Source organism: Siphateles boraxobius, unplaced genomic scaffold (genome assembly GCF_051911475.1).
Source record: "Siphateles boraxobius isolate OS27281-9 unplaced genomic scaffold, OSU_SipBor_1 6, whole genome shotgun sequence".
Classification (NCBI taxonomy): domain Eukaryota; kingdom Metazoa; phylum Chordata; class Actinopteri; order Cypriniformes; family Leuciscidae; genus Siphateles; species Siphateles boraxobius.
This window is the reverse complement of record NW_027509186.1, coordinates 4,012,827-4,022,500: the sequence shown is the minus strand read 5'-3', so window position 1 is coordinate 4,022,500 and position 9,674 is coordinate 4,012,827. Positions and strand designations below refer to the sequence as shown.

At 44.6% G+C, this 9,674-nt stretch overlaps 13 non-coding genes across 13 annotated transcripts; all 13 read left to right on the top strand.

Annotated features, from left to right (window-relative positions):
* Positions 1-1,716: 1,716 nt before the first annotated feature.
* Positions 1,717-1,789, top strand: trnak-uuu (transfer RNA lysine (anticodon UUU)). The gene has a single exon. It is a non-coding gene; the product is annotated as a tRNA-Lys (tRNA).
* Positions 1,790-1,909: 120 nt separating this feature from the next.
* trnas-aga (transfer RNA serine (anticodon AGA)) lies at positions 1,910-1,991 on the top strand. Its single transcript has one exon. It is a non-coding gene; the product is annotated as a tRNA-Ser (tRNA).
* A 638-nt stretch (positions 1,992-2,629) lies between these two features.
* trnak-uuu (transfer RNA lysine (anticodon UUU)) lies at positions 2,630-2,702 on the top strand. The gene has a single exon. It is a non-coding gene; the product is annotated as a tRNA-Lys (tRNA).
* Positions 2,703-4,061: 1,359 nt separating this feature from the next.
* Positions 4,062-4,143, top strand: trnas-aga (transfer RNA serine (anticodon AGA)). The gene has a single exon. It is a non-coding gene; the product is annotated as a tRNA-Ser (tRNA).
* A 190-nt stretch (positions 4,144-4,333) lies between these two features.
* Positions 4,334-4,405, top strand: trnah-gug (transfer RNA histidin (anticodon GUG)). The gene has a single exon. It is a non-coding gene; the product is annotated as a tRNA-His (tRNA).
* A 188-nt stretch (positions 4,406-4,593) lies between these two features.
* On the top strand, positions 4,594-4,666 carry trnak-uuu (transfer RNA lysine (anticodon UUU)). The gene has a single exon. It is a non-coding gene; the product is annotated as a tRNA-Lys (tRNA).
* Positions 4,667-4,786: 120 nt separating this feature from the next.
* trnas-aga (transfer RNA serine (anticodon AGA)) lies at positions 4,787-4,868 on the top strand. The gene has a single exon. It is a non-coding gene; the product is annotated as a tRNA-Ser (tRNA).
* A 639-nt stretch (positions 4,869-5,507) lies between these two features.
* On the top strand, positions 5,508-5,580 carry trnak-uuu (transfer RNA lysine (anticodon UUU)). The gene has a single exon. It is a non-coding gene; the product is annotated as a tRNA-Lys (tRNA).
* Positions 5,581-6,986: 1,406 nt separating this feature from the next.
* Positions 6,987-7,059, top strand: trnak-uuu (transfer RNA lysine (anticodon UUU)). The gene has a single exon. It is a non-coding gene; the product is annotated as a tRNA-Lys (tRNA).
* A 583-nt stretch (positions 7,060-7,642) lies between these two features.
* trnak-uuu (transfer RNA lysine (anticodon UUU)) lies at positions 7,643-7,715 on the top strand. The gene has a single exon. It is a non-coding gene; the product is annotated as a tRNA-Lys (tRNA).
* Positions 7,716-7,827: 112 nt separating this feature from the next.
* trnas-aga (transfer RNA serine (anticodon AGA)) lies at positions 7,828-7,909 on the top strand. Its single transcript has one exon. It is a non-coding gene; the product is annotated as a tRNA-Ser (tRNA).
* A 190-nt stretch (positions 7,910-8,099) lies between these two features.
* trnah-gug (transfer RNA histidin (anticodon GUG)) lies at positions 8,100-8,171 on the top strand. The gene has a single exon. It is a non-coding gene; the product is annotated as a tRNA-His (tRNA).
* A 437-nt stretch (positions 8,172-8,608) lies between these two features.
* Positions 8,609-8,690, top strand: trnas-aga (transfer RNA serine (anticodon AGA)). The gene has a single exon. It is a non-coding gene; the product is annotated as a tRNA-Ser (tRNA).
* The last annotated feature ends 984 nt before the right edge of the window (positions 8,691-9,674 follow it).

Here is a 9,674-nt window from a genome sequence, read left to right as displayed (position 1 = left end):
ACTGAAAACGAAACGCTCCTATTTATTTCGGAAGAATGTTGCTTCAGAGAGAATATGGTGCGTGTTTATTTTCTAATCGCTAGGTGTCAGTACACTCGCTGGCTGTTACCTAGAGTGCCGCGGGCTTGCTATTTGCTACAAACAACTGCGCCTTTGACACAAGTTTACAATAACGTAACGTTAGGAGCGCGGCAAGTCAACAGCATTGAAGCGTGTGAAGAGGCTTTCCAGACAAGTAGCAGTGAGTTTTTGTTCTTTTTCCTAGCATTATTTTCCTTTAATTACTATTATCATCAGTCTACTAGGCTGCATTCCCACTAATTAGCAAATATATTTTCACATAGCAGACGTTTTGACGGCCATTCTGAATCTTCGAAGAAGGAAACGCAACGCATTGGAGGACACTCTTTTTTCTGCGCCAATACGATTCATTTTGCTGTGCGTTCCGACGCAGCGCGCACGCTTCTCGAGCAAGAGCCCGGAAAGCTCAGTCGGTAGAGCATCAGACTTTTAATCTGAGGGTCCAGGGTTCAAGTCCCTGTTCGGGTGAATGAGCCTCTTTTTGTGGAGCGGTACGTTTTGTTGTTGAGTTCTTGCTGATCTACACTGGCCTCGGGCAGCGACGCTACAAGGCACCAAGCCAAACGACATGCCCCTTTCAGCCAGCTGAAACATGTGTAACATGTAACATGTGGAAATCTGATCATATTTGGAGAAGTTGTGGCCATTTGAAGGTAGGCACTTAAAAAACCTCAAAGATGAGAAAACAACCTCTAAAGATTGTGCAGTTCTCACCTGTCTCTGCTGCTGGGAGTGACAATAGGGCTCATATACATCTCATTTAGATAAGCCATACCCCCTGTGAAGCTCCCCCCTGTGCTTTACAGCTTTTTTTGCACTTCGAATGAGTGCACTTCTGCCGCACTAGGCGAAAAACAATTGTGCTGCCCCTCTATTTGCAACGTACCAGCAACAACACACAAATACCAATATACCATATAGCCTACATATAACGCAAAACCAGCAACAAACACACAAAGACCAATATGCCATATACATATAACGCAAAACCAGCAACAACACACAAAGACCAATATGCCATATACATATAATGCAAAACCAGCAACAACACACAAAGACCAATAAGCCATAGGCCTACATATAACGCAAATAGTGCGCAACGCTCGTGTGCCGAAAATGTCAAAAATTTTAAAGTTTATGCAGGAGGCAAATGCCTGCTGGCATTTTTCTTTAAGCAGTCATGACAGGAATTTTCCAAATAATCACATTTCACCTCCTCAAATTACTGTTGCGAATCTCTTTACACCACTTTCTTAAGGGCGTATAGACACACACAAATGAAATGTCCGCAAGCACATTATATCATCAGTAGGTTCACCATCTTAAATAACGACTAAAGAGCAAATGAAGCTTAACTTACATTTCAGAAACGCGCACGGCAGGCCTTCATCGCAGCAAAGGTCTTAACTGCATCCTCTATTTCGATTCTCTGTGCCAATTCATGTTCTATGGAGATTGTTGCCAGTCCATTAACTCTGTTCCCTGTTCACAAAACGTTCCCCATTCAAAGCAATTGGGACGTTCTGAATCTTCGAAGAAGGAAACGCAACGCATTGGAGGACACTCTTTTTTCTGCGCCAATACGATTCATTTTGCTGTGCGTTCCGAAGCAGCACGCACGCTTCTCGAGCAAGAGCCCGGATAGCTCAGTCGGTAGAGCATCAGACTTTTAATCTGAGGGTCCAGGGTTCAAGTCCCTGTTCGGGCGAACGAGCCTCTTTTTGTGGAGCGGTACGTTTTGTTGTTGAGTTCATGCTGATCTACACTGGCCTCGGGCAGCGACGCTGCAAGGCACCAAGGCAAACGACATGCCTCTTTCAGCCAGCTTGTAGTCGTGGCCGAGTGGTTAAGGCGATGGACTAGAAATCCATTGGGGTCTCCCCGCGCAGGTTCGAATCGTGCCGACTACGTTGACAGCATGCGCATGCCTTAGTTTGTAACTTTCTGGAGGCCTAGCTTAAACTTTATAAAAGGAAAAAAAGTCAATGTTACAGGATTACCCTTGAAAAGAGTCATGTTGGTAAGAAACAGTTTTGTCTGCAAGCTAAAGATGACAAGGCCCCTTTGTATTCAGGGGCCTGAAAACGAAACACTCCTATTTATTTCGGAAGAATCTTGCTTCAGAGAGAATATGGTGCGTGTATATTTTCTAATCGCTAGGTGTCAGTACACTCGCTGGCTGTTACCTAGAGTGCCGCGGGCTTGCTATTTGCTACAAACAACTGCGCCTTTGACACAAGTTTACAATAACGATAAGAGCGCGGCAAGTCAACAGCATTGAAGCGTGTGAAGAGGCTTTCCAGACAAGTAGCAGTGAGTTTTTGTTCTTTTTCCTAGCATTATTTTCCTTTAATTACTATTATCATCAGTCTACTAGGCTGCATTCCCACTAATTAGCAAATATATTTTGACATAGCAGACGTTTTGATGGCCATTCTGAATCTTCGAAGAAGGAAACGCAACGCATTGGAGGACACTCTTTTTTCTGCGCCAATACGATTCATTTTGCTGTGCGTTCCGACGCAGCACGCACGCTTCTCGAGCAAGAGCCCGGATAGCTCAGTCGGTAGAGCATCAGACTTTTAATCTGAGGGTCCAGGGTTCAAGTCCCTGTTCGGGTGAATGAGCCTCTTTTTGTGGAGCGGTACGTTTTGTTGTTGAGTTCTTGCTGATCTACACTGGCCTCGGGCAGCGACGCTACAAGGCACCAAGCCAAACGACATGCCCCTTTCAGCCAGCTGAAACATGTGTAACATGTAACATGTGGAAATCTGATCATATTTGGAGAAGTTGTCGCCATTTGAAGGTAGGCACTTAAAAAAGCTCAAAGATGAGAAAACGACCTCTAAAGATTGTGCAGTTCTCACCTGTCTCTGCTGCTGGGAGTGACAATAGGGCTCATATATATCTCATTTAGATAAGCCATACCCCCTGTGAAGCTCCCTCCTGTGCTTTACAGCTTTTTTTGCACTTCGAATGAGTGCACTTCTGCCGCACTAGGCGAAAAACAATTGGGCTGCCCCTCTATTTGCAATGTACCAGCAACAACACACAAATACCAATATGCCATATAGCCTACATATAACGCAAAACCAGCAACAACACACAAAGACCAATATGCCATATACATATAACGCAAAACCAGCAACAACACACAAAGACCAATATGTCATATACATATAATGCAAAACCAGCAACAACACACAAAGACCAATAAGCCATAGGCCTACATATAACGCAAATAGTGCGCAACGCTCGTGTGCCCAAAATGTCAACAATTTTAAAGTTTATGCAGGAGGCAAATGCCTGCTGGCATTTTTCTTTAAGCAGTCATGACAGGAATTTTCCAAATAATCACATTTCACCTCCTCAAATTACTGTTGCAAATCTCTTTACACCACTTTCTTATGTGCGCATACACACACAAATGAAATGTCCGCAAGCACATTATATCATCAGTAAGTTCACCATCTTAAATAACGACTAAAGAGCAAATGAAGCTTAACTTACATTTCAGAAACGCGCACGGCAGGCCTTCATCGCAGCAAAGGTATTAACTGCATCCTCTATTTCGATTCTCTGTGCCAATTCATGTTCTATGGAGATTGTTGCCAGTCCATTAACTCTGTTCCCTGTTCACAAAACGTTCCCCATTCAAAGCAATTGGGACGTTCTGAATCTTCGAAGAAGGAAACGCAATGCATTGGAGGACACTCTTTTTTCTCTACGCCAATACGATTCATTTTGCTGTGCGTTCGCACGCAGCACGCTCGCTTCGCGAGCAAGAGCCCGGATAGCTCAGTCGGTAGAGCATCAGAATTTTAATCTGAGGGTCCAGGGTTCAAGTCCCTATTCGGGCGAACGAGCCTCTTTTTGTGGAGCGGTACGTTTTGTTGTTGAGTTCTTGCTGATCTATACTGGCCTCGGGCAGCGACGCTGCATGGCACCAAGCCAAACAACATGCCCCTTTCAGACAGCTTGTAGTCGTGGCTGAGTGGTTAAGGCGATGGACTAGAAATCCATTGGGGTCTCCCCGCGCAGGTTCGAATCGTGCCGACTACGTTGACAGCATGCGCATGCTTTAGTTTGTAACCTTCTGGAGGCCTAGCTTAAACTTTATAAAAGGAAAAAAAGTCACTGTTACAGGATTACCCTTGAAAAGAGTCATTTTGGTAAGAAACAGTTTTGTCTGCAAGCTAAAGATGACAAGGCCCCTTTGTATTCAGGGACACGTCGGGTAGTCCTGTAGCTCGCCGTGATCGTATAGTGGTTAGTACTCTGCGTTGTGGCCGCAGCAACCCCGGTTCGAATCCGGGTCACGGCAAGATTTTCTGGGTGCCATTGAAATTGAGCTCCATGTCACCACCCCGTCCTTCAGATTTCTCTTTTTGTGCACGGCGCGTGCCCTTGATGTGCTCTGGATGTTCGAGTGAATTGAAACTGGGAATTGAAAACCAATACGATTCATTTTGCTGTGCGTTGCCACGCAGCACGCACACTTCACCAGCAAGAGCCCGGATAGCTCAGTCGGTAGAGCATCAGACTTTTAATCTGAGGGTCCAGGGTTCAAGTCCCTGTTCGGGCGAACGAGCCTCTTTTTGTGGAGCGGTACGTTTTGTTGTTGAGTTCAGGCTGATCTACACTGGCCTCGGGCAGCGACGCTGCAAGGCACCAAGGCAAACGACATGCCCCTTTCAGCCAGCTTGTAGTCGTGGCCGAGTGGTTAAGGCGATGGACTAGAAATCCATTGGGGTCTCCCCGCGCAGGTTCGAATCGTGCCGACTACGTTGACAGCATGCGCATGCTTTAGTTTGTAACCTTCTGGAGGCCTAGCTTATAACTTTATAAAAGGAAAAAAAGTCACTGTTACAGGATTACCCTTGAAAAGAGTCATGTTGGTAAGAAACAGTTTTGTCTGCAAGCTAAAGATGACAAGGCCCCTTTGTATTCAGGGGCCTGAAAACGAAACGCTCCTATTTATTTCGGAAGAATCTTGCTTCAGAGAGAATATGGTGTGTGTATATTTTCTAATCGCTAGGTGTCAGTACACTCGCTGGCTGTTACCTAGAGTGCCGCGGGCTTGCTATTTGCTACAAACAACTGCGCCTTTGACACAAGTTTACAATAACGATAAGAGCGCGGCAAGTCAACAGCATTGAAGCGTGTGAAGAGGCTTTCCAGACAAGTAGCAGTGAGTTTTTGTTCTTTTTCCTAGCATTATTTTCCTTTAATTACTATTATCATCAGTCTACTAGGCTGCATTCCCACTAATTAGCAAATATATTTTGACATAGCAGACGTTTTGATGGCCATTCTGAATCTTCGAAGAAGGAAACGCAATGCATTGGAGGACACTCTTTTTTCTGCGCCAATACGATTCATTTAGCTGTGCGTTCCGACGCAGCACGCACGCTTCTCAAGCAAGAGCCCGGATAGCTCAGTCGGTAGAGCATCAGACTTTTAATCTGAGGGTCCAGGGTTCAAGTCCCTGTTCGGGTGAATGAGCCTCTTTTTGTGGAGCGGTACGTTTTGTTGTTGAGTTCTTGCTGATCTACACTGGCCTCGGGCAGCGACGCTACAAGGCACCAAGCCAAACGACATGCCCCTTTCAGCCAGCTGAAACATGTGTAACATGTAACATGTGGAAATCTGATCATATTTGGAGAAGTTGTCGCCATTTGAAGGTAGGCACTTAAAAAAGCTCAAAGATGAGAAAACGACCTCTAAAGATTGTGCAGTTCTCACCTGTCTCTGCTGCTGGGAGTGACAATAGGGCTCATATATATCTCATTTAGATAAGCCATACCCCCTGTGAAGCTCCCTCCTGTGCTTTACAGCTTTTTTTGCACTTCGAATGAGTGCACTTCTGCCGCACTAGGCGAAAAACAATTGGGCTGCCCCTCTATTTGCAATGTACCAGCAACAACACACAAATACCAATATGCCATATAGCCTACATATAACGCAAAACCAGCAACAACACACAAAGACCAATATGCCATATACATATAAGGCAAAACCAGCAACAACACACAAAGACCAATATGTCATATACATATAATGCAAAACCAGCAACAACACACAAAGACCAATAAGCCATAGGCCTACATATAACGCAAATAGTGTGCAACGCTCGTGTGCCCAAAATGTCAACAATTTTAAAGTTTATGCAGGAGGCAAATGCCTGCTGGCATTTTTCTTTAAGCAGTCATGACAGGAATTTTCCAAATAATCACATTTCACCTCCTCAAATTACTGTTGCAAATCTCTTTACACCACTTTCTTATGTGCGCATACACACACAAATGAAATGTCCGCAAGCACATTATATCATCAGTAAGTTCACCATCTTAAATAACGACTAAAGAGCAAATGAAGCTTAACTTACCTTCTTTGAAAGCACGAGCTCTCAGGTTCGAACCCTTAGAGAAAAGACTGAAAACGAAACGCTACTATTTGTTTCGGAAGAATCTTGCTTCAGAGAGAATATGGTGCGTGTATATTTTCTAATCGCTAGGTGTCAGTACACTCGCTGACTGTTACCTAGAGTGCCGCGGGCTTGCTATTTGCTACAAACAACTGCGCCTTTGACACAAGTTTACAATAACGATAAGAGCGCGGCAAGTCAACAGCATTGAAGCGTGTGAAGAGGCTTTCCAGACAAGTAGCAGTGAGATTTTGTTCTTTTTCCTAGCATTATTTTCCTTTAATTACTATTATCATCAGTCTACTAGGCTGCATTCCCACTAATTAGCAAATATATTTTGACATAGCAGACGTTTTGACGGCCATTCTGAATCTTCGAAGAAGGAAACGCAACGCATTGGAGGACACTCTTTTTTCTGCGCCAATACGATTCATTTTGCTGTGCGTTCCGACGCAGCACGCACGCTTCTCGAGCAAGAGCCCGGATAGCTCAGTCGGTAGAGCATCAGACTTTTAATCTGAGGGTCCAGGGTTCAAGTCCCTGTTCGGGTGAATGAGCCTCTTTTTGTGGAGCGGTACGTTTTGTTGTTGAGTTCTTGCTGATCTACACTGGCCTCGGGCAGCGACGCTACAAGGCACCAAGCCAAACGACATGCCTGCTGGCATTTTTCTTTAAGCAGTCATGACAGGAATTTTCCAAATAATCACATTTCACCTCCTCAAATTACTGTTGCAAATCTCTTTACACCACTTTCTTATGTCCGTATACACACACAAATGAAATGTCCGCAAGCACATTATATCATCAGTAGGTTCACCATCTTAAATAACGACTAAAGAGCAAATGAAGCTTAACTTACATTTCAGAAACGCGCACGGCAAGCCTTCATCGCAGCAAAGGTCTTAACTGCATCCTCTATTTCGATTCTCTGTGCCAATTCATGTTCTATGGAGATTGTTGCCAGTCCATTAACTCTGTTCCCTGTTCACAAAACGTTCCCCATTCAAAGCAGTTGGGACGTTCTGAATCTTCGAAGAAGGAAACGCAATGCATTGGAGGACACTCTTTTTTCTGCGCCAATACGATTCATTTTGCTGTGCGTTCCGACGCAGCACGCACGCTTGTCCAGCAAGAGCCTGGATAGCTCAGTCGGTAGAGCATCAGACTTTTAATCTGAGGGTCCAGGGTTCAAGTCCTTGTTCGGGCGAACGAGCCTCTTTTTGTGGAGCGGTACGTTTTGTTGTTGAGTTCATGCTGATCTACACTGGCCTCGGGCAGCGACGCTGCAAGCCAAACGACATGCCCCTTTCAGCCAGCTTGTAGTCGTGGCCGAGTGGTTAAGGCGATGGACTAGAAATCCATTGGGGTCTCCCCGTGCAGGTTCGAATCCTGCCGACTACGTTGACAGCATGCGCATGCCTTAGTTTGTAACCTTCTGGAGGCCTAGCTTAAACTTTATAAAAGGAAAAAAAGTCACTGTTACAGGATTACCCTTGAAAAGAGTCATGTTGGTAAGAAACAGTTTTGTCTGCAAGCTAAATATGTCAAGGCCCCTTTGTATTCAGGGACACGTCGGGTAGTCCTGTAGCTCGCCGTGATCGTATAGTGGTTAGTACTCTGCGTTGTGGCCGCAGCAACCCCGGTTCGAATCCGGGTCACGGCAATATTTTCTGGGTGCCATTGAAATTGAGCTCCATGTCACCACCTCTCCTCACCCCGTCCTTAGGACTTCTCTGTTTGTGCACGTCGCGTGCCCTTGATGTGCTCTGGATCTTCGAGTGAATTGAAACTGGGACCTTCTTTGAAAGCACGAGCTCTCAGGTTCGAACCCTTAGAGAAAAGACTGGAAACGAAACGCTCCTATTTATTTCGGAAGAATCTTGCTTCAGAGAGAATATGGTGCGTGTATATTTTCTAATCGCTAGGTGTCAGTACACTCGCTGGCTGTTACCTAGAGTGCCGCGGGCTTGCTATTTGCTACAAACAACTGCGCCTTTGACACAACGTTTTGTTGTTGAGTTCTTGCTGATCTACACTGGCCTCGGGCAGCAACGCTGCAAGCCACCAATCCACAAACGACGTGCCCCTTTCAGCCAGCTTGTAGTCGTGGCCGAGTGGTTAAGGCGATGGACTAGAAATCCATTGGGGTCTCCCCGTGCAGGTTCGAATGCTGCCGACTACGTTGACAGAATGCGCCAGCTTTAGTTTGTAACCTTCTGGAGGCCTAGCTTAAACTTTATGGGGCGGTTTCCCGGACAGGGTTTAAATTAAGCCTGGAGTAGGCCTTAATCTAGAATAGTTAATCGTGTCTTAAAAAATGGCTTTCTGTAACACAGATTAAGTACAGATTAGTTACACCTGGACTATGGAGCCCTGAACTAAAATAAACCAGATTAATTTAAAACCAACTGTACTAATCTGAATTAGCATGACAGAGGTAGCCTATAAAACATGGAATGAACCAAGAAAAGCTAAAAATTGCATGGAACTGAGAAGCAAATACAAGGAAAACAATGGCATCAGAAATTTTTTTTTACTAAACAAGAGAAAATTATTTTTAAGCAAGCTAAATAAACATCAGATATGGAACAGCACACATCAGCTATGGAAGAAAAGAAAAGAAATGCCTGGAAGTCTGTTTGTAATTAATTATATATATATACAATTAATTACAAACAGACTTCCAGGCATTTCTTTTGAAATTTAACCATTTGAACTCACTCTCGTGCTTTCCCTCGACCCCCACTCCCTCCCACTCGTGGTGAGATCTCCCAAACTCACACAAGAATCTAAATACTTTATATAGGCCTACACGAAGTGAATGCCTGCAATCATTCAGTCATTGACGAATGCACAAAATGTGCAAATTAATAAAAACATTATGAACATTACGAAACGATACACAATTGTAGTTTAAGTTCGCGCTGAAACTATATTTACCTTATAATATATATATATAACCCATTAAACCTGCTGAGAAACGAGGAGGGAACCTCTGAGTGAACTAAAACGAGCAGTTCCACGCGCATGCCCGGGAAACTCATGAATATTCATGTAGGCTCCGCCCACTGCCTCTACAGATGCACAAGTCAGTTTTGCTCCACATTTAACAAGATATATGGTGCAAAAGGGAGAGCGTGCGAAACTTGTCACTTGAAAGATTCGT